Source organism: Polypterus senegalus, chromosome 5 (genome assembly GCF_016835505.1).
Source record: "Polypterus senegalus isolate Bchr_013 chromosome 5, ASM1683550v1, whole genome shotgun sequence".
Lineage (NCBI taxonomy): Eukaryota > Metazoa > Chordata > Cladistia > Polypteriformes > Polypteridae > Polypterus > Polypterus senegalus.
Genome location: NC_053158.1, coordinates 199,092,410 through 199,113,028, shown reverse-complemented (window position 1 = coordinate 199,113,028; position 20,619 = coordinate 199,092,410). Strand labels below are relative to the sequence as shown.

The following is a 20,619-nucleotide window of genomic DNA, read 5'->3' as shown; positions in this document are numbered from 1 at the left end:
TTGAAATGTACACTTTTACTTTAAAACAATTTTTCAATTCACTTTTCCTGACGATCGCACTGAATTTTGATTCTGTATTTGGATTTTCATCGTGACAACACAATATATAACTGCCCGTGAGTGAATATCGTTTCTTTCTCTCTAATAAATAAAACAACTTTTTCGAATGTTTGTCTCTGAGATTTGTTAATTGTCATAGCAAAAGCTATTCCAATGGGAAACGGTTAACGTTTTAATACGAATTGCATATTAAGATCTCCTTTGGTGTGTAATTACCTTTCTTGGATACACCCTTCTTTCAACAGTAATTTGTGTGGTGGAAGACTGGACGGTGTTAATGGTGGTAGATATTCTACAGGATATTGTACGTTGATGTTTTCATCTTCCACACCATCACCACCCACTGTCTCAGCAGAGTCTATTGATATGCATTTAACCAATTTGCCTTGTAACCAATCGACAGTTTTCAAGTTAATACATTTTACTTCATCGTTTCTCGGTGCTAGGATAGCTAATGTACTCATTTCTTCTGTTGATAACCCTTCGGGATGAAATTCTTCAGTAAGATTTGGACATAATACATCTTCTTTAATTGGGAACTTAAAGTGTGGAAAACGTTAAAATTTATAAGAGCCGAGAGAGCAGGAACTGTGTCTGACAAAAGCATTCACACGACTGAGAGGTGAGAGGACCTTGGGCGTGGGTGAATATGGTTGAGAGGAGGGCGGGAGTTGAAAAAATGTCATGGCCAAAGTCTTGACTCGCAGGACTTGAGATGATCGTCTCGTCCCAGGATTTTTTTATATAATAAATATACTGTATATATATACACTCACACACACACACACACACACACTGCCCGGCTCCCCACTCTGGATGTCACTCTTCCCCCTCCTCTCAGCCCACAGCCTCTGTCTTGAATTATTGCGAATGTATCGCTTCAGCAAACGAACTGTGATTCTTGCGCGATGAAAGAAGTCACAAAATCAATGTTCAAGCAATTTCTAGAAGAAAACACAATCTAAATCCATCATTAAGCAGTTCTCTCGTGAAAAGCGGACAGACACACAGACAGACAGAGACAGCTGTTGGATTTTATTTATTTATATATATATATATATATATATATAGAGAGAGAGAGAGAGAGAGAGAGAGAGAGAGAATATATATATATTTACACACAGACACGCACACACACACATATATACAGTCTATCCGGAAAGTATTCACAGCGCATCACTTTTTCCACATTTTGTTACAGCCTTATTCCAAAATGGATTAAATTCATTTTTTTCCTCAGAATTCTACACACAACACCCCATAATGACAACGTGAAAAAAGTTTACTTGACGTTTTTGCAAATTTATTAAAAATAAAAAAACTGAGAAATCACATGTACATAAGTATTCACAGCCTTTGCTCAATACTTTGTCGATGCACCTTTGGCAGCAATTACAGCCTCAAGTCTTTTTGAATATGATGCCACAAGCTTGGCACACCTATCCTTGGCCAGTTTCGCCCATTCCTCTTTGCAGCACCTCTCAAGCTCCATCAGGTTGGATGGGAAGCGTCGGTGCACAGCCATTTTAAGATCTCTCCAGAGATGTTCAATCAGATTCAAGTCTGGGCTCTGGCTGGGCCACTCAAGGACATTCACAGAGTTGTCCTGAAGCCACTCCTTTCATATCTTGGCTGTGTGCTTAGGGTCGTTGTCCTGCTGAAAGATGAACCGTCGCCCCAGTCTGAGGTCAAGAGCGCTCTGGAGAAGGTTTTCATCCAGGATGTCTCTGTACGTTGCTGCAGTCATCTTTCTCTTTTATCCTGACTAGTTTCCCAGTTCCTGCCCCCCACAGCATGATGCTGCCACCACCATGCTTCACTGTAGGGAGGGTATTGGCCTGGTGATGAGAGATGCCTGGTTTCCTCCAAACGAGATGCCTGGCATTCACACCAAAGAGTTCAATCTTTGTCTCATCAGACCAGAGAATTTTGTTTCTCATGGTCTGAGAGTCCTTCAGGTGGGCTGCCATGTGCCTTTTACTAAGGAGTGGCTTCCATCTGGCCACTCTACCATACAGGCCTAAATGGTGGATTGCTGCAGAGATGGTTGTCCTTCTGGAAGGTTCTCCTCTCTCCACAGATGACCTCTGGAGCTCTGACAGAGTGACCTTCGGGATCTTGGTCACCTCCCTGACTAAGGCCCTTCTCCCCCGATCCGGCCAGCTCTAGGAAGAGTCCTGGTGGTTTCGAACTTCTTCCACTTAAGGATGATTGAGGCCACTGTGCTCATTGAGACTTTCAAAGCAGCAGACATTTTTCTGTAACCTTCCCCAGATTTGTGCCTCAAGACAATCCTGTCCTGGAGGTCTACAGACAATTCCTTTGACTTCATGCTTGGTTTGTGCTCTGACATGAACTGTCAACTGTGGGACCTTCTATAGACAGGTGTGTGCCTTTCCAAATCCTGTCCAATCAACTGAATTTACCACAGGTGGACTGCAATGAAGCTGCAGAAACATCTCAAGGATGATCAGGGGAAACAGGATGGACCTGAGCTCAATTTGGAGCTTCATGGCAAAGGCTGTGAATACTTATGTACATGTGCTTTCTCAGTTTTTTTTATTTTAAATAAATTTGCAAAAACCTCAAGTAAACTTTTTTCATGTTGTCATTCTGGGATGTTGTGTGTAGAATTCTGAGGAAAAAAATGAATTTAATCCATTTTGGAATAAGGCTGTGACATAAGAAAATGTGGGAAAAGTGATGCGCTGTGAATACTTTCCGGATGCACTGTATATGCAGTATCCACCTTAATTAAAAGATAGTCGTCTCTCTCTAGTTGCTATGTCCCTGTCATTCCAACAGATGCCGCATCACAAACATTTTTAGTTCTGCATTTATTCCTACAAGTGTTTGTGATGTGCCACCTGTTGGAATGATAGATGCAGTGCATGTTATTAGTCCATGCTTTACAAATTTATTCCAATAGATGATGCACTGTAAACATTAATACTGAGTAGCTGAGTGAGGGCTGTGATCATTTGAGTGCCTCAGATTTCGGGTCCTTTTGCTTTTAAAAGCGGAGTGCTGTTTACATAACACAGGCAGGTGCAACCCACATGCAGGCAATGGGCTGGGAAGGACAGAAGGAGGCACACGGAGAGGAGGAGAAAGAACTTAATTGGGAGTCCTGTGAAACAATGAGGAAAAAACACAATACTGAAGGGAAGTGGCAGAGCGGCACCATGATAGTGTAGATACTGTCCAGCAGTTGACTTGATTGGCAAATTTTGATTGATGAGTTGGCATCCCATTGAGAGAACACACCACACAGACAGTGGTCAGCGTTCCAAGAGTCGAACCCATGCACTCTGAGCTGTGAGGCCCTTAGTGTTAGGTCACAATGCCTCGAAGCCAAAACAGTTTGAGGGGAGACAATGAATGGCACTATATTGATTGTAACTGTATAACCAACTGGGCACACGTGGTCATTTGTGTCTTGTGTTCAGTCCCACTCGTTTGTGTCATGACATAATGAACACTAAAGGTTATATGTGTGGACATTAATAAGGGCATTAATAAGAGTCCTGGTGCGGAAAGAACAGGCCGTTATGGAGAAAATCATTTTTCAATTGTTTGAGCAGCAGGCAGCATGCCCACGCAGCAGTGAGTGGCGTTGCTATTGGACTTTAGTGTGTGCCAGCCAAGTTGTGCTGTGTGTGCCACCTGCTGTTCCCTCCATGTTATTGTCCTTCTTCAGCCATGGCTCTTGGTTTACTCAGCATTTAAATCTCACACGGGATGGGCAGGCATCCTGGCAAGAGATTGAGAAGATCCCTTAGCTGGACGGGAGGCCCCGATTGCGCAGAAAGGCATCCCGGCCGAGAGAGAGGGAAGGATGTCATACCAGGACAAAGCTCCCCAAATGGATGGACGGACATCCCAACAAATAGAGAAGATGGTTCCTTACCTGGGTGGGAAGCCCCAGATAACTAGACAGGCGTCCTGACCCTAACTATGTGAAGCACCAATAGAGGAGGTCAGGGATGGACTGTCTCTGGGGTGTTTATAAATGGCAGTGACCCTCGATATCCGCTCCCATTTGGAAACCAGCAGGGAATGCTGGGAATTATAATCCGGCAGTGCAGCCCCGCAGGGGTCCGTGGTTGTCACAAGAGGGCACTGCAGGGAGAGAGAGATGGGTACTCTCTGTTATTTTGGACTTAAATGTGTCCCGGAAGTACATCCAATGGGCAACTGCCCCGCCACTGGAAGTACTCCCGGGACCTCCGTAAAAGGGACCATGCTACCTTGTCCAGGTGAGTCGCAGCTGAGAGGAAGATGAGCAACACTTGACTGGACGAGAGCAGTGCGGTGACGAGAGTGTGAGAGAAAGGAGAGACGATGTGTTTTTTTTTTGAGGTATTGCGTATTAAACACCCTTTATTTGAACCCGGGACTGTCTTGTGTGTTCATGTTTGGGGCTCTCTGGTGCCCTCTTGCCTTCACACTGCATTTGTCCGATGATGATGATGATGTCAGAGGGTATCCCAGTGATCTGATGCCAGTCAAGACAGAGCTGGCATCAGCATCCCTTTATTTGACTGGCATTTGAGTCCCAAGTTCTTTTGTTTTTCTTTTTTGGTTTCAAACCTGGCTGACCTTTGATGTTACCATTTAGCTTGGCATAAGTCAACAACAGACGGCCTCTGATCTGTGCTGCCAGGCTCCTATCAGGGACTATTTACACAGCCGGGTGGTAACAAACAGGTTTTTTTTTCCCTCTCCCCTCAAGTCTGAGGCGGGCATAATAAACAGGCTAAAAATAAAGAGGCGATCAAACACAGTCTCGCTGTCAGTGGATACCTGCCGGCACCTTCCTATCAGATCAAATGGAGGAGATTACACAACAGTGTTGTCTTTGAAGAAACGGGCCTTTGTGTCCTATGATCATTGTCTCCTAATGTAAGGGAGGAATTCAATGAGAGGACGGTTGGCATTAGCACGGCCTGGGGAAGTGGTGTAGTCACTTAGTGAAGGTGCAACCAAAACCCCATGCCAACAGAGTTTTCACTTTCAAGCGGGTGCAGTTTTCCCTGCATTAGCATCTGCTTGATCAGTTAAATAAGAATACTAGAATGGAAGACCCTCTAGGAAAAAGCAGAGGGTTGCTTTTAGAGGAGGTGTTGACGAGGCTAGGGCATGCTCACTTACCCTGTGGTCTGAATGGGTATGCCAATGCCCCAGTGCAGTGACTTGGGGTGGGGGGGGAGGGACACACACTGTGCTGTAAAAATTTCAGATGGGACGTAAAAAGCGAGGTCCTGACTCTCTGTGGGCATTAAAGAACCTTGGGCATCCTGGGTAAAAGGGTAGGGTGTACCCCAATGTCCTGGCTAAATTACCCACCGTGGCCTGGTCATTCTGGCTTCCTAATCATCCCCTGTTTCTGATTGGCTATGCTTCTCACCTTTCAACCATCTAATAGCTCATGTGCGGTGAGTGTACTGGCGCAAAATGGCCGAGGTCGCATCATCCATGTTGGTGCTGCACATTAGTGGTGGCTGAAATGCAGGCCCCCAACCCCCTGGTGTCTAATTGTCTATGTCTCTCTCCCTCTCACCACCTAACAGCTCATGTGTGTGGGCGTACTGGCACAAAATGGCCGCCGTCGCATCATCCAGGTGGGTGCTGCACATTAGTGGTGGCTGAAGTGACCCCCCCAACACACCCCCAGTGTCTAATTGGCTCCTTCTCTTAGTACCTAACACCTCATGTGTGGTAGGCATACTGGTGTAAGAATGGCCACCATCTCATCATCCAGGTGGGTGCTGCACTTTAGTGGTGGTTGCACTGGCTCCCCACTCACAATGAAAAGTGCTTTGAGGAGTGAGAAAAGGTCTATATAAATGTAAAGAATTATTATTATTGTTATTATTAATTATAATATTAATATTAAACATAATAATATTATTATTAAAAATCTAATAATATTATTAAAAAATCTAATAATAATAATACCATCAATGTGGCACTTTGCCCTGTGTAGCCTCAGAGTGCCAATTCTGACCCCAGTCTACTACTTGTAGTGGACACGTGAACGGCAGAACTGGACCATGGGGGCAATGGAAGAAGGTGGCCTGGTCTGATGAGTCCAGGATGTACTGTGGGAAGAAGGCAAGGCAGCAGTGGCAGTGTGGTACTCTGGGCAAAGTTCGACTAGGAAGGCTTGGGTCCTGGCATTCATTCATGTGAATGTTTCTTAAGATGCTACACTCTTGCATATAAGTGGTTCCACAGAGCATTGCCATAGGAAAACCATCTTTGGTTCCTGAAAGAGCCTTCCACATGAAGGTTCCGGAAAGAACCCATACAGTAAATAACCACAAATTGACGGTAACAGATTTGTGAAATGCCAATGGCTGCACTCCCTACTGTCACTATGGAAGACCCTCCAAATTATTAAGAGTGGAGGGCAGTTTCCAGTTGGTGTTTGGAAGGTGGTCCTGTCTCTTTGGTGCCCACAAAACAAAAGCATTTCAATAACAAATTCAGGTCATGGAGGTAACTGTAGGGGGAAAACGTGCTACGTCCGGGAGTCCCAATGCATGTTAGCAGTTCCACAAATGTCCACTAGAGGTGGAAATCCTGTGAGAAACCCTGGCAAGATACAGAAAGGGCCTGTCGAGAACTAGAAAGCACGCAAGTCCCAGAAATGCTTCCAAAATTGCCCTGCTCTCTAAGGAATTCTTTATAAAATAAATATTAGTAAGTTTTTCAAAGCACAAAGCACCACCTTCAAATCAGAGAACCCATCCCACAGTGAAATGGTGCTTTGTCAAGTGATTCCCTTTTATCAGGACAAATGGTTCAGGAATGGAGACAGAGTTCAGGGTGTTGCCTTGTCCTCCAAATTCCCCAAATCTCAATCCATCGAGCATCCATGGGATCTGCTGGAAGAACAAGTCTGATCCGTGGAGGTCCCACCTCACAACTTACAGGACTTTAAGGGGTCTGCTGCTTGTGCCAGATACCCCAGGACACCTTCAGAGGTCTTACGGAGTCCACGCCTTGATGGGTCAGAGCCGTTTTGGGAGGCACGTGTGGCGGACTGACACAATATTAGGTGGGTACTGTTCATGTTATGGCTGCTCGTTGTACATATCATATTCTGTTACAGAAAAGGGGACTTTAGGTACTTCAAGTAAGAAGCCACTGAGTGGCACTTCTGTTTTTGCTGGGGTATCAACAAGGTATCAAGTGTCATATATTTACGCTGGCCTTGGTATTGAACGCAATAATTGTCATGTCATTGTCAAAAGGCATGTCACGACACTGCATGGTTCCAACAAGGTGACAGGGAGTTTTCATCACTTCAGTAACGTGACCTACACACTCCCAGGTCACAACCCTGTCAAGTAGCTGCAAGCAGAAAAGCTTGGCAGCCGTCCAATTTGCAGCATTCTCGCATTTGCACAACGTTCACGGACAACTCGTCTGGCATCTTGTAGAATCCAGCGCTTGACAAATCAAGGCTGTTCTGAAAGCCTGAGGAGGAAGAGGAGGAGGAAGAAGCACAACATTCACTACTAAATAGGTGTACCTAATAAACTGGGTAATTTGACCTGATCGGAATGGAATTCTGCAGCCTTCTTCATTTACTCCATCTACTCGTCTTAAATTTAGATTCAATATTCCTCTGCATATTTTGGCTTCAAGTCCTCAGCTAACATGTAGACATCCGCACTTCTGTTATTATTAGAACCAGCGTTTATAAAAATATAAGCAGATATTTCAGATATTGTGAGGAGACTCTGGAAGGAAGAAAAAAAATAGCCTGTTAATGAAATGGATTTGTGAGCTTCGGTGTCACCAACGTCACGTAACCCAGGAGTCGAGGACATGTCACCAGTCCTCAAGTCAGTCAGCCATGTTCTAACTGCCTTAGTCCTGAAGAGGGTCACGGTAGGGGGCTGCTGGAGCCTATCCCAGCCAGGCAGGAAACAAACCCCGACAGGGTGCCAGTCTGTCACATGGTGAACACACACACCCCAACCACACACACAGACACACATCCCAACCACACACACAGACACACACACACGCATACACACACGCCCCAACCACACACACACACACACGCATACACACACCCTAAACCGCACACGTACACAGAAACACACACATCCCAGCCACACATGCATTCACCCAAAACACACACACATGCATACACACGGGCAGACACAGACCCATGTGCACACACACACCCTCAACAACACATACACACACCTCCAACCACACACACATGTATACACACACACACACTAGGGCCAATTTAGAATCCCAGTCCACCTAACCTGCATGTCTTTGGGTTGTGGGAGGAAACCCACGCAGACACAAGGAGAACATGCAGACTGCACACAGGGAGGACCGGGATGTGAACCTCAGTGTCCTTACTGCGAGACAGCACTGCTACCACTGTGCCACCATGCCACCCCAGCCCTAAAGTGGAGTAAAATAAGCTGCTAGGGGTCACTACCACCACCACCATCATCATCATCATCAGCCGGTTGCTCGTTGCTGCTGTCATTACACAGAGTTTGTGCAGGTGAGAACAAGTTTCCTCCATGACTCCCGATCTTGCGCTTCTTGTTCGATTTCGGCTGGTGACGGTGTAATGTGCTGCATGTATGTTTTTGTCGGGCGACCGACGCTCTCCGGTGATTTGTATCGGGCGTCCTTTCTTATCGGTTCTTCAGGGTTTTTCATGTTAGGTTTCGACGACTGTAGACTTTGGTGTTTGAGATGTGGTCGTGATGCTTTATTTTCTGTAACCATCCAAGGTTTCTCTTGATTTGTTCGCTCAGAGTCCAAGGAGAAGAATGCTCAGGCGTGAGGCACGTGAAGACGCCAATCAGGAGTGGAGTTGGTGGGTTGGTCTGCCAGATGATCCTTTTAAAGGCTTCCCCCCAGGCTTGGGCCTTCCGAGTTCTAATGCCGTTGATTGTATTGGTAGCCATTGATCCTACATTTCTGAAGTTGTCCCCAATCTTGATTGGTTCTCTTTTGAGCTCTAATGCTAAGTGAGGGTGGCCGTCGAAAGGACTTCTGATTATCTGTTCAGTTTTATTAGTATTTATTTCATAATTGGCTATTTGTCACGTTTTCTCAAGTTGTGGCTGTGATCTGTCGCAATCCATCTCCAAAGAACACAGGGCTATTAAACTGAAGGGAAAAGGAGTTATTTGCAATCAAACCTGGTCACTGATTAGCAAAAGGGTTAAAATGAAAACCTGCAGCCACTGCGGCCCACCAGGCCTAGAGTTCGACACCTGTGATTTGGAGGGTCTCCCATAGTGGCTTTAGGGAGTGGAGCCATTGGTGTTTCACAAATCTGTTACCGTCTATTTACTGTATGGGTTCTTTCCGGAACCTTCATGTGGATGGGTCTTTCAGGAACCATAAATGGTTCCCCTATGCCATTGCTCTGTGGAATCTCTTACTTGTAAGAGTGTAGGGTCTTAGTAATATCCACATGAATGCCAGGACCCAAGCCTTCCTAGCCGAACTTTGCCCAGAGTACCACACTGCCACCACCACCTTGCCTTCTTCCCACAGTACATCCTGCTGCCAACTCTTCCCCACATCCACAAGATCTAAAGGAGAGTGTGACTCCTCAGACCGGACCACCTACTTCCTTTGCCCCCATGGTCCAGTTCTGACGCTCACGTGCCCACTGCAGGTATTGGACAGGGGTCAGCATTGGCACTCTGAGCACTCTTTGGCTACGCAGCAAGCTGTGATGCACTGTGTGTCTAATTTAGCCAGGACATCGGGGTACACCCTACCCTTTTACCCAGGATGCCCAGGGGGATCTTGAATGACCACAGAGAGTCAGTGGAGTGTTTTCTTGTGTTTTGCTGTACTTTGTACGTTTTGTGATTACTGGAGTTTTTTGAACCCGTGCTCTGTCTTTGACTTTGCTGTGTTTGCTTTCTCAGGCAGCTCCTTTTGTGTTCTAACAGAGCCTCTTGTGCTGCAGAGCATTTCTGTTAAGCATAAATCTTTTATTTTATAAAGACTCTTTTGTGTGTAGCTGGGGCTTTGATGGTATCTCCCCGTAGTGGGCACTTTTGGAAGTATGTATGGGACTCCTAGTTCTTGATAGGCCCTCTTTTGTTTCTAGTCAGGGTTTTAGATGGGCTTTCTCCCTCAAGTGGTCATTTTCTGAAGTGCTTTTGGAACTTAAAAGATTTTTGGGAATCCCAGTCGTAATACCTTGTCAGAAATGGCTGATGTTAAGAGTGGTGCCCCACATGGGTCAGTGCTGGGGCACCTGCTATTTTTAATATACATAAATGATTTGGAGAGAGATATAAATAACAAGCTGTTTAAGTTTGCAGATGATGCCAAGATAGGTGGATTGGCAGATTATCGAGAATCCATTGAATCATCAGTGAGGCATTTGGACAGCATACAGGCCTGGGCCGATCTGTAGCAGATGAAATTTAATGTCAGTAAATGTAAAGTGTTACACGTAGAGAGTAAAAATGTGAGATCTGAGTACACAATGGGAGGTCTGAAAATTGAGAGTCCAACTTATAAGAAGAATTTAGGAGTCGTCGTGGCCTTAGTGGAGATTATCGACTGCCAGACAGTGTCCAGAAGCCATTAATACGGCTAACAGAATGTCAGCTTATATAGCGCCTTGATGTGTGCAGTACAAGTCACAGGAGGTTCAAGAGCTGAGCCTGTTAACCACTGAATGTCAGTAAATGTAAAGAATTACACATAGGAAGTAAAAATGTGAGGTTTGAATACACAATGGGAGGTCTGGAAATCAAGAGTCCACCTCCTGAGATTTAGGAGTCATAGTGGACTCTAAGCTATCAACTGCCCGACAGTGTTCAGAAGCCATTAAGAAGGCTCACAGGTCATATAGCGCCTTGATGTGTGGAGTACAAGTCACAGGAGGTTCTGCTCAAGTCTTTATAACACACTGGTGAGGCCTCATCTGGAGTCCTGTGTGCAGTTTGGGTCTCCAGGCTACAAAAAGGACATAACAGCACAAGAGAAGGTCCAGAGAAGAGCGACTAGGCTTATTCAGGGCTACAGGGGATGAGTTATGAGGAAAGATTAAAAGAGCTGAGCCTTTACGGTTTAAGAAAAAGAAGATTAAGAGGAGACCTGACTGAAGTGTTTAAAATGATGAATGGAATTCGTCCAGTGGATCGAGACGGTGACTTTAAAATGAGAGGTTCGAATACACAATGGGCGGTCAGAAAATCGAGAGTCCAACTCATGAGAAGGATTTAGGAGTCATAGTGGACTCTTAAGTTATCGACTTCCAGACAGTGTTCAGGAGCCATTAAGAAGGCTAACAGAATGTCAGGTTATATAGCGCCTTGACGTGTGCAGTACAAGTCGCAGGAGGTTCTGCTCAAGCTTTATAACACACTGGTGAAGCCTCATCTGGAGTCATGTGTGCAGTTTTGGTCTCCAGGCTGCAAAAAGGACATAACAGCACTAGAGAAGGTCCAGAGAAGAGCAATGAGGCTGATTCAGGGCTACAGGGAAGGAGTTATGAGGAAAGATTAGAAGAGCTGAGCCTGTAAAGGAGAATAAGAGGAGACCTGACTGAAGTGTTTAACATTGTGAAGGGAATTAGTCCAGTGGGCCGAGACGGTGACTTTAAAATGAGTTCATCAAGAACACGGGGGGTACCAAGTAATGAAGGGTAAATTGTGCACAAATATTAGGAAGTTTTTCTTCACACAGAGAATCACTGATATGGAATATGAGACCAAGTAGTGTGGTAGACAGCAGGACTTCAAAGACCCTCAGAACTCGACTTGATGTTATTTTAGAAGAATTAAGCAGATAGCACTGGTGATATTTGTTGGCCTGAATGGCCTGTTCTTGTCTCGATTGTTCTCATGTTCTGATGTTTAACATTTCCCCACAATTATGCTCATGATCTGAGTTCTGAATCTATTTCTGAAAGCTCTGTGTGTGTTACTCTCTAGAGGTCTCCTATAGACAACTGGGTACCTGTTTACACAAAAGATGTTTGCAGTTTCTTGTGCTGGACCTCGAGTGACCCTGGTGACTTCAGCTTTTCTATCGGCACTTCTTATCTGCTGCCTGAGGTGACAAACACATCAGTCAGCCCCTGATATGATGAACAAAAACATTGAAAGGAAAAGAAGAGAAGTGTGAGTTGACTTAATATAGCACCTTTCATTGTATATTGAGTTCCATTACAAAATTCTTACCTGTAGATTTGTGACCTAATTCAATAAATGATGAATGTTCAGGGGATTTACACAGCAGTCAGAGCCCATCACTTTCTGTGCACTTTTTTTTGCCATTGTTGCCCATCAGTCTGCATTCTTCTTCTTCTTTGTCTTCATCTTTTCCCACTTCTATGTGGGGTCAATGTGCGTCATCAAACAGCTCGGTCCTGCACCTCCTCACCAGTCAGACTGTTCGCCTTCAGATCTTCTATTTTATCCTTCCACCTCTGCTTTGGCCTCTTCCTCATTCCCATCCCTCATCTTCCTTGTCTCTCCTCATCACACGTCCACATCACTTCAGCCTTCTTTCCTGCCCTTTCTTAGATGGGTCTCCCACTTTGGTCGTTCCTCTGATGGTCTTGTTTCTTATTCTGTCCTTTCTTGTGAATCCATACATCCACCTCCTCATTCTCAATTCTGCCACATCCAACTTCTTGTGGCTCTCACCGTGTTGTATTTTCTTATTGTGGTCGTTGGAAATCCACATGCTGAAATGTGTTGGGGCACCGACCTGGTTTTCCCCTTTCAATTACAAACAAAACACACACGCGATAGCGCTTCTTTTTCTTCATCTTTCGGTTGCTCCCATCAGCAGATCATCCATTTCCATATCTTCCTGTCCTCGTCATCTTGCTCTGTCACACCCATCACCTGCATGTCTTCTCTCACCACATCCATAAACCTCCTCTTAGGCCTTCCTCTTTTCCTCTTCCCTGGCAGCTCTATCCTTAGTACCCGTCTCTCAATATCCCCAGCATCTCTCCTCTGCACATGTCCAAACCAATGCAATCTCGCCTCTCTAGCTTTGTCTCCAAACTGTCCCATTTGAGCTGACCCTCTAATGTCCATCCATCCATCCATTATCCAACCTGCTATATCCTTACTACATGGTCACTGGGGGTCTGCTGGAGCCAATCCCAGCCAACACAGGGCGTAAGGCCCCTCTAATGTCCTCATTTCTAATCTTTTCCATCCTCGTCACACCCAATGCAAATCTTAACATCTCTAACTCTGCCACCTCCAGCTCTGTCTCCTGCTTTCTGGTCAGTGCCACCGTCTCCAGCCCATATAACATAGCTGGTCTCACTACCGTCCTGTAGACCTTCCCTGTCACTCTTGCTGGTATCCGTCTGTCACCAATCACTCCTGACCCTCTTCTCCACCCTGCCTGCACTCTCTTCTTCACCTCTCTTCCATACTCCTCATTACTCTGTACTGCTGATCCCAAATATTCAAACTCATCCACCTTCACCAACTCTACTCCCTGGATCCTCACCACTCTTCTGACCTCCCTCTCATTCACACACATGTATTCTGTTTTGTTCCTACTGACCTTCATTCTTCTCCTCCTCATATCTCCACCTCTGCAGGGTCTCCTCGACCTGCTCCCTACTCTTGCTACAGATCACAATGTCATCAGCAAACATCACGGTTCACGGGGACTCCTGTCTAATCTCATTTGTCAACCTGTCCATCACCATTACAAATAAGAAAGTGCTCAGATCCGATCCCTGATGTCATCCCACCGCAGACTTCTCCATGGTCACACTTCCCTCGTACATATCCTGTACCACTATTACATACTTCTCTGCCACTCCCGACTTCCTCATACAATACCACAACTCCCTTCCAGGCACCTTGTCATGTTCTTTCTCCAGGTCCACAAAGACGCAATACAATTCCTTCTGGCCTTCTCTGTACATCTCCAATTGTGCTCAATGGTGCTAAACAAACCACAATCACAACAAAGCCTTTTGAGAGTCATGATGGGAAGGAGCTCCGTCCTGACACCTTCTCTTAGGGACCCATGGGATACAGTATGTAGTGAGGGAGATGGAAGGGGCAGAGTCAGGTGCTCTCACTAGGTGTCTTTCTCAGCACCGCGTAGTTAAAAAGCAAGGGCAAAGTTGGCGCCAGCACCCCCTCCTGAGCCAGGGTGGAAGTACATACCTGAAAAGAGTGTGGAGAAATGCGCATGTGTGACATTATATAAATTAGAATTTCTGATTTACTGCATGGTATCTTTCATACCGCAGGGCACTTGCATACATTGCAGAAAACAAAATGCATTTCAAAAGCAAGCAAATCTTCACACCAAAAACATGGATCAGTCAAACAGTTACAACAGGTCAGGTCAGGTCAGGTTGGGAAGCAGGCACTGGCACAGTGTATTGCTGCACCCACCCCGCAACAAAACAGCTGAGGATCCTGATGGGCAAGAGGGCATACCTACAATACAATACAATACAGTTTATTTTTGTATAGCCCAAAATCACACAGGAAGTGCCGCAATGGGCTTTAACAGGCCCTGCCTTTTGACAGTCCCCCAGCCTTGACTCTCTGAGAAGACAAGGAAAAACTCCCAATAAAAACCCTGTAGGGAAAAATGGAAGAAACCTCGGGAAAGGCAGTTCAAAGAGAGACCCCTTTCCAGGTAGGTTGGGCTTGCAGTGGGTGTCAAAGGTAGGGGGTCAATACAAAACACAGAACAGAACAATTCCTTAATACAGCATAATAATAAAAAGTTTAGAAGTATGGTTTAACAGTAGATGATATGACATAATTAGGTTTGGATATTTTTAGAGTCCTGGAGACCTCCAGGACCCTACCCATCTATCTGCCACAGTCAGGTGTTACACAGGGCTGTCTCAATGCAAGGGCACACTGGGCAGTTGCCCCATGAGCGTAGGGGCCCCATGCTAATCTATGTATGTTGTGACTTGCTGAGTGGCTTTGTAGGTAGGGGCCCCAGTGCACTGCGTTGCCCGGATGCCTATAATGTTTTTAAGATGGCCCTGTTTCCGGGATAATAGATTGGGCACAAGAAGTACTCCAGGGTCTGGAGTTAAAAATCGAGCCCTCCAGTCTTCTCGGGGTCAGAATCAGGAAGACATGGATGAGACTTCATTGGAGATGAAGGAGGAGAAGCTTAATGCTTATTGTTTATGTCGAAGTAAGGAAACTGGAAACCTCGTGAAGGTGCTGTTGAATAAACGCCTTTTGTTCAACCCTCGACTCTGTCCTGAAGTTGTGTCAGGGGGTTTTAGGGCACTGTGATGCCCTACAGGCCACAAGTTTCATCTTAAAAGTGTGCTAACATTTGGTTTGACCAAGGACCATTGGGGTCCTGCCAGACCTGGAAGTGCTTCCCGGGCAGGACCGTCTTAACACATGGGCACACTGGGGGGACCCATGCTAGTCTATGTATGTTGTAACTTGCTGAGTGGTTGTGTAGATAGGGTCCCCAGTACACTGCTTTGCCTAGGGGCCTATAATGCTGTTAAGATGGCCCTGGTGTTATGTGGGCATCCCCTTGGCCTGGTCCAGCCACATGGACCTTCAAAAATGAGGGTCCTGCGAGGTGAATCACCCTCGGACAATCGCGCCACATGGCCCTAAGTGCCGTAACTGATGCCCCCTCACCATGCAGCTAATGTGCCTCATCCGGGACTCCGTGAGCACAAAGTCAGACCAGCGGTACCCAAGCATTCTCCGACGAGACAAACAGGGTGGCAGTTAATACATAATAGAATTCCTTCCCGCTACATGTATTTCAAATTAATTCTGCACTGCACCTTTAGTCGCAAGAAACGTGCAAAATAAGCAGAGCAGTTTTGGGGTCAACAGCAGACAAACCATCCAGGGTGGTGCAGGAAAAGGGGTCAAATTAGGGATGGCATCGTATTTAGGGAAATGGAGGGGCTTAAAGCGTGGGTGGCGTGATGTGTGTGGACCGCGCTTTGAGGTCTGTATGTTAAATGCAGGATGCACGTCAACAGACGACACACAAACATCAAGTTCAGGAAGAACACACCAAAGCAACGGCTGCCGAAGAAGAGCCAGGTGCGTAGTATTCCTCCATTGTGTGCTAAATGCTTCAGTGGTTTCTTTTCAGGGGCGACGTCGCCTCCTTCGCTTAGAAGCCTTGACTGACTTTGCAAGTCTGAGCAGATCGGCTGGCGCGCAGTTTTAATGTCCCGCTCCAGCTGATTAGCATTTTAATTAGAGCGGGCGCTCGGTGAATGAGAGCCAAGCTATAAGGAAAACCAGAAGAGGAAGAAGAAGACATTACATACATATAGCTGTCAAATGAACTGATAAATGCCACAGAAAAGGTTTGGGGCAGCCACCCCGTATACTTGAAATACGGCTGCAATGTAGGCAATTAGATACGGGCTGTTTACAGATTCAAATCTAAAACAGAAATGACTTGGATAAAATAAAATGGCGGCTTTATGATCAGGTAGAGGAAGTGATGTCATCAGGGTCAGAACTGGAAGGGATGTCATTGAGTCTGGGACCAGTAGTGACGTCATCAGGGCCAGAACTGGACGTGATGTCATTGGGTCTTGGACCAGAAGTGTTGTCATCGGGGCCAGAACTGGACGTGATGTCATTGGGTCTTGGACCAAAAGTGTTGTCATCGGGGCCAGGCGGAATTTCCCATAACTGGTCTGCAGAGGAACGAGAGAAAGGGTTAGTGCAGTCCGCCACCTCGTGGTCTGCTGTGGAATTACCCTCATTTGAGCCCTTTAGCTGCCTCCCATGGGCATGTGTGTGACAGAATGCTTTTTCTCACAACTCAAGGTGCTTTACATTAAGAGTGGGGAGCCACTTCGACAACCACCACCACCATGCAGCATCCACCTGGATGATGTCATGCTGGCCATTACTGTGCCACACGTTCGCTGTTAGTTGGTGAAGGGGTGAGAGAGAGAGACAGCCAATTACAGATCATTTGGGATGATTTGGCCAGGGTGGCAATTTATCCAGGGTACACTCTACTCTTTTTAAAATGCTACATTAGTCTGGGCTTTATGACAAGAGTGGCAGGACCACCCAACCCATGAAAGTCCACTTTCACCTGAAAGACTCTCAGACTTGGAGAAACGAGATTCTCTAGTGTGAGGAAACCAAGATTAGTGTCATGTCTGGATGAGGTTCCCAAGTGCACAGCTGCCTCCATGTTTCTTAAATGGCCGAGGCGTGGAACGACCACGACTCTTTATAGAGGTGAGCAAATGAGGAAGAAGAGTCTTTGGAAAGAGAGGTGACCAGGAACCCTGATGGTTGCTCTGGCTTGACAACTAGTGTCGAGATGGGAGAAACTTCTAGAAGGACAACCATCACTACAATTCGGTTAGGCTACTGGTCACATTAAAAAGTAATCGGACTCAGCAATTCATGTTTACGTTGTAACACGTCTCCTCCCGAGATTGCGCTGCTGAATTTAGCACTTGGATCTTCTGCTCATTAACATAAACGTAACCGTTTCTAAAATATTGAAACCGATTTACTTCAACAAGGACAAGGAATGATGCGATCGCCCGAGCGTTTGACTCGAGAAATGTATCGCGTGGCTGCTAAAAATGTTTCATCCTGGGCGTGGTGTTATTCTGCATCCAGCCCTGCAAGCAGTTCATCCAACTTACAGGGGAAAACTTTGAGGGCTGGTGTGATCGTCAAAAAAACTCACAAACCTGTACCAGTGTGGTACTGAGGTGTCACCTGCTGCCCAATCCAGCTGGTCCGTCCGTCGTGTGGTGGGTGCGACAACCTGTGCCGTGTGTGTGTGTGTGTGCTGTGAAGCGAATTGGGGAAACAGAGTGCAACAGACATGCGCAAAATCCCGGGGAAGCGTTTTCTCAGGCCGGGGAGGGGGTCTAGTGACATTTTAGAAACCAGGTTTCTGTGAATAAGCAGGTTATTATGGCGCATGTAAACGCACTCGGTGCTCATACCTCCGTTCATCATAATCTCGCATTGGGTATGAAACCCGACGGGTAGCCAGTGTCGCATAGTCAGGAATGGTGTAACCGTATGCAATGTGCTTCAGGCAAAAAAGAAAAAGAAAGTTTTATAAGCCTTCATTCTTGCCTGGCAGGAAAGTTTACTCCAGTTTAGATAATCCTCACAGCAGGCTTCTCTTCACCTACGCTGCTTTAAAATGGATTTTTTTTCGTAACAAAGCCGAGGCATTCATACAGCAGAGGAGAAAGAGACGTTTGACTGTTCCAGTGTTCTGCCTCAGTGCACTTTCAATGTCTTAACTCGCAGTACAACATCCACGCTATCACCCAGGGTTGTATGCGCTGTTAAGGCTAGTTTGGGAAAGGAATACAGGCGGGGGGGGCGAGGGGGCTGACTCAGCGGGATGTCTTCCCAGTGCTGTCATGCATCGGCTTCACTTAGCCGCTGCTGGCCTTTTTTTCTTTTCGACTCTCCACTAGAAATCCGTGAGCGTCGCCCCTCGCACAGCCATAGAGGAAAAAAAAGAAAAAGTGTGGGGAGTTGCGCTGCGGGTCTGACAGGTAAGTTAGGCAGCACTGTGGGGTGGGGTTTCGGTTGCCATGGAAAGCCCGTGACGTCACGGCCGGGGCCGCTCATTTTACAAGTACATGCCTGCTGTTTGGAGCGCAGGCTGCCTGGGAGCTTTATGCAAATAACTAGGTGCCATTCGGAAAAGGAAAAAAATTAATAATAACAATAATAAGTGAGGAAATCGAAGAAGAAAGTCGAGGCATGGAGTTGTCGGCTCCGCTGATCCCACGCGTGCCAACTGCTGGAATACAAGTGATCCGCTTGCGGTGAAAGATCCAAAAGAAGAAGAAGCAAAAAGAAGTCCCAGGTCTGTGCGATCCTGGCCGCCGCAGCCGAGGAGGAGCAACAGGAATCAAGGTACGCCAAGTTGCACGCGGGCTTGTTTGGGGAGGATCGGCGTTAGGAAGTCCGCAGGCGAGTTGTGAAGTGTGAAAGTTGTGCGGAGCTTCTCGTCTCCTCCCGAACTGTTTGCAGAATTAGTTTAAAGTTGAAATGTGTGCCGTGGTGAAATTGTTGTCTTTATGTAGTGAAAAGTATAGTCATGAAAGGCGCTATACAGAAGAGAAAAAAAAATATGATTGTTGTCGGAGTGATCGCCCAGCTGCACGCCCGAAGTCCGTCATATCTTTTCGGTTGCGATTTTTAGTAAGAAAACAAACCCCGTGGTGGGTGCAACAGGGAGTACAAATCGATAAATAAGGTGTGTGGGCTTTACTCATTGCCGAGACTGAGCATGAGCTGCTTTGCAGGACTTAGTTTTGGAATTGAAACTGGCTGACATTCTTTGATTTCTGTGAGAATTGACATGTGGTGAAAGGCGCTATACAAAAGAAAGCTTTTTATTTTAATTATTATTACTGGAGGGAGTGCGCGAAAGCCGACATGCCTGTTGGGTGTGACGATCAAAACACTCGTGTGTTGAGGGAAAGAAAAAAAAACAACATAAAAGGTGGACGTAAAGGAGTTTGCAGATCGTCGATCGCTGAAGCTTTTGTTCTTCACTCGGTACATTAAACCTAGCAGTGGAATATCTACTTGGCAATAAACAATAGAAAACAGCATTTATCGATTAACGCTTTTTAAAACTATATCGATTTTGGTAAAGTGTTTATTGTTGTTTTCAAATGTCTATCCAATCGGAACCGTTTTACACGATGGGTTTATTTTTTAATAACGCTGATTGTTCGCGTGAAATCGTGTAAAGGTATTTTTTTGATAACTATGTGCCCTGTCCTGGGATTGTCCCCACCTTGCGCTCGATGCTTCCTAGGATCAGTCCTAGCATAAGATGTCACCTAAAGAGATATAGAATGCAATACAAGTAAGTGAAAGGAGCCAAATGCCCTGATATTTCATGATTTACGCTTCATCGATGATCCTGCCCCTTGCATAAGCGAGTTATCAAAACGGATATTAAATGCAATAAACGTGAAATAAGCGGAATGTCTGAGTGCCAGGATGGGCTCCACTTGCCCCGCAACCATGCTGCGCATAACCAGTAAAACCCGTCAGTGTTAACTGAGCTTGTAACCCTCAAGTGTATACATGGAAAGAATGGGAACACCCCTACCCCCCTTAAAGTGTTAAGAAAATGGGTCGATGAATAAAAAAATGTAATAAAATAAGCAAAATGCCCCGATTTTTTCCTGCTTTGCTTCCGAGTACTAGGATGGGCACCACTCGCCTCGCAACCCTGTCCTGCATAAGCGGGGGCCTTAAATGGGCATAAAGTGCAATAAAAGTGAAATTAGCAAAATGCACCGACGTTCCTTGCTCTGCACCCGATGCTGGCAGAGGATCCTGTCCTGCATAAACGGGTTAACTCTTAGAGCTTCGAATTAACCACTAAAATTATAGTAAAGAGTGGACCCTTTAAAATGTTCATTTAACATTGGCGATGTTATTGTGAAGAAAATGGGTGGATTGACATAAAATGCAATAAGCAAAATGTCCCGGAAATTCCAGCTCTGCGCCCGATGTTGGAAGAGGCTCCAGTCACCCC

At 45.9% G+C, this 20,619-nt stretch overlaps 1 protein-coding gene across 12 annotated transcripts in view; it reads left to right on the top strand.

The window, feature by feature from the left end:
• Positions 1-20,619, top strand: part of si:ch211-285f17.1 (sickle tail protein homolog) — a 464,466-nt gene that overhangs the window by 210,668 nt on the left and 233,179 nt on the right. For 2 of the 12 annotated variants that reach the window (XM_039753959.1, XM_039753958.1), the window contains exon 1: positions 18,606-18,974. The exons of the other annotated variants lie outside the window; for them this stretch is intronic. The gene's annotated coding sequence lies outside the window, so the exon portion shown is untranslated. Of the gene's footprint in view, positions 1-18,605; positions 18,975-20,619 lie in introns of those variants that run through there. 12 annotated transcript variants of the gene reach the window in all.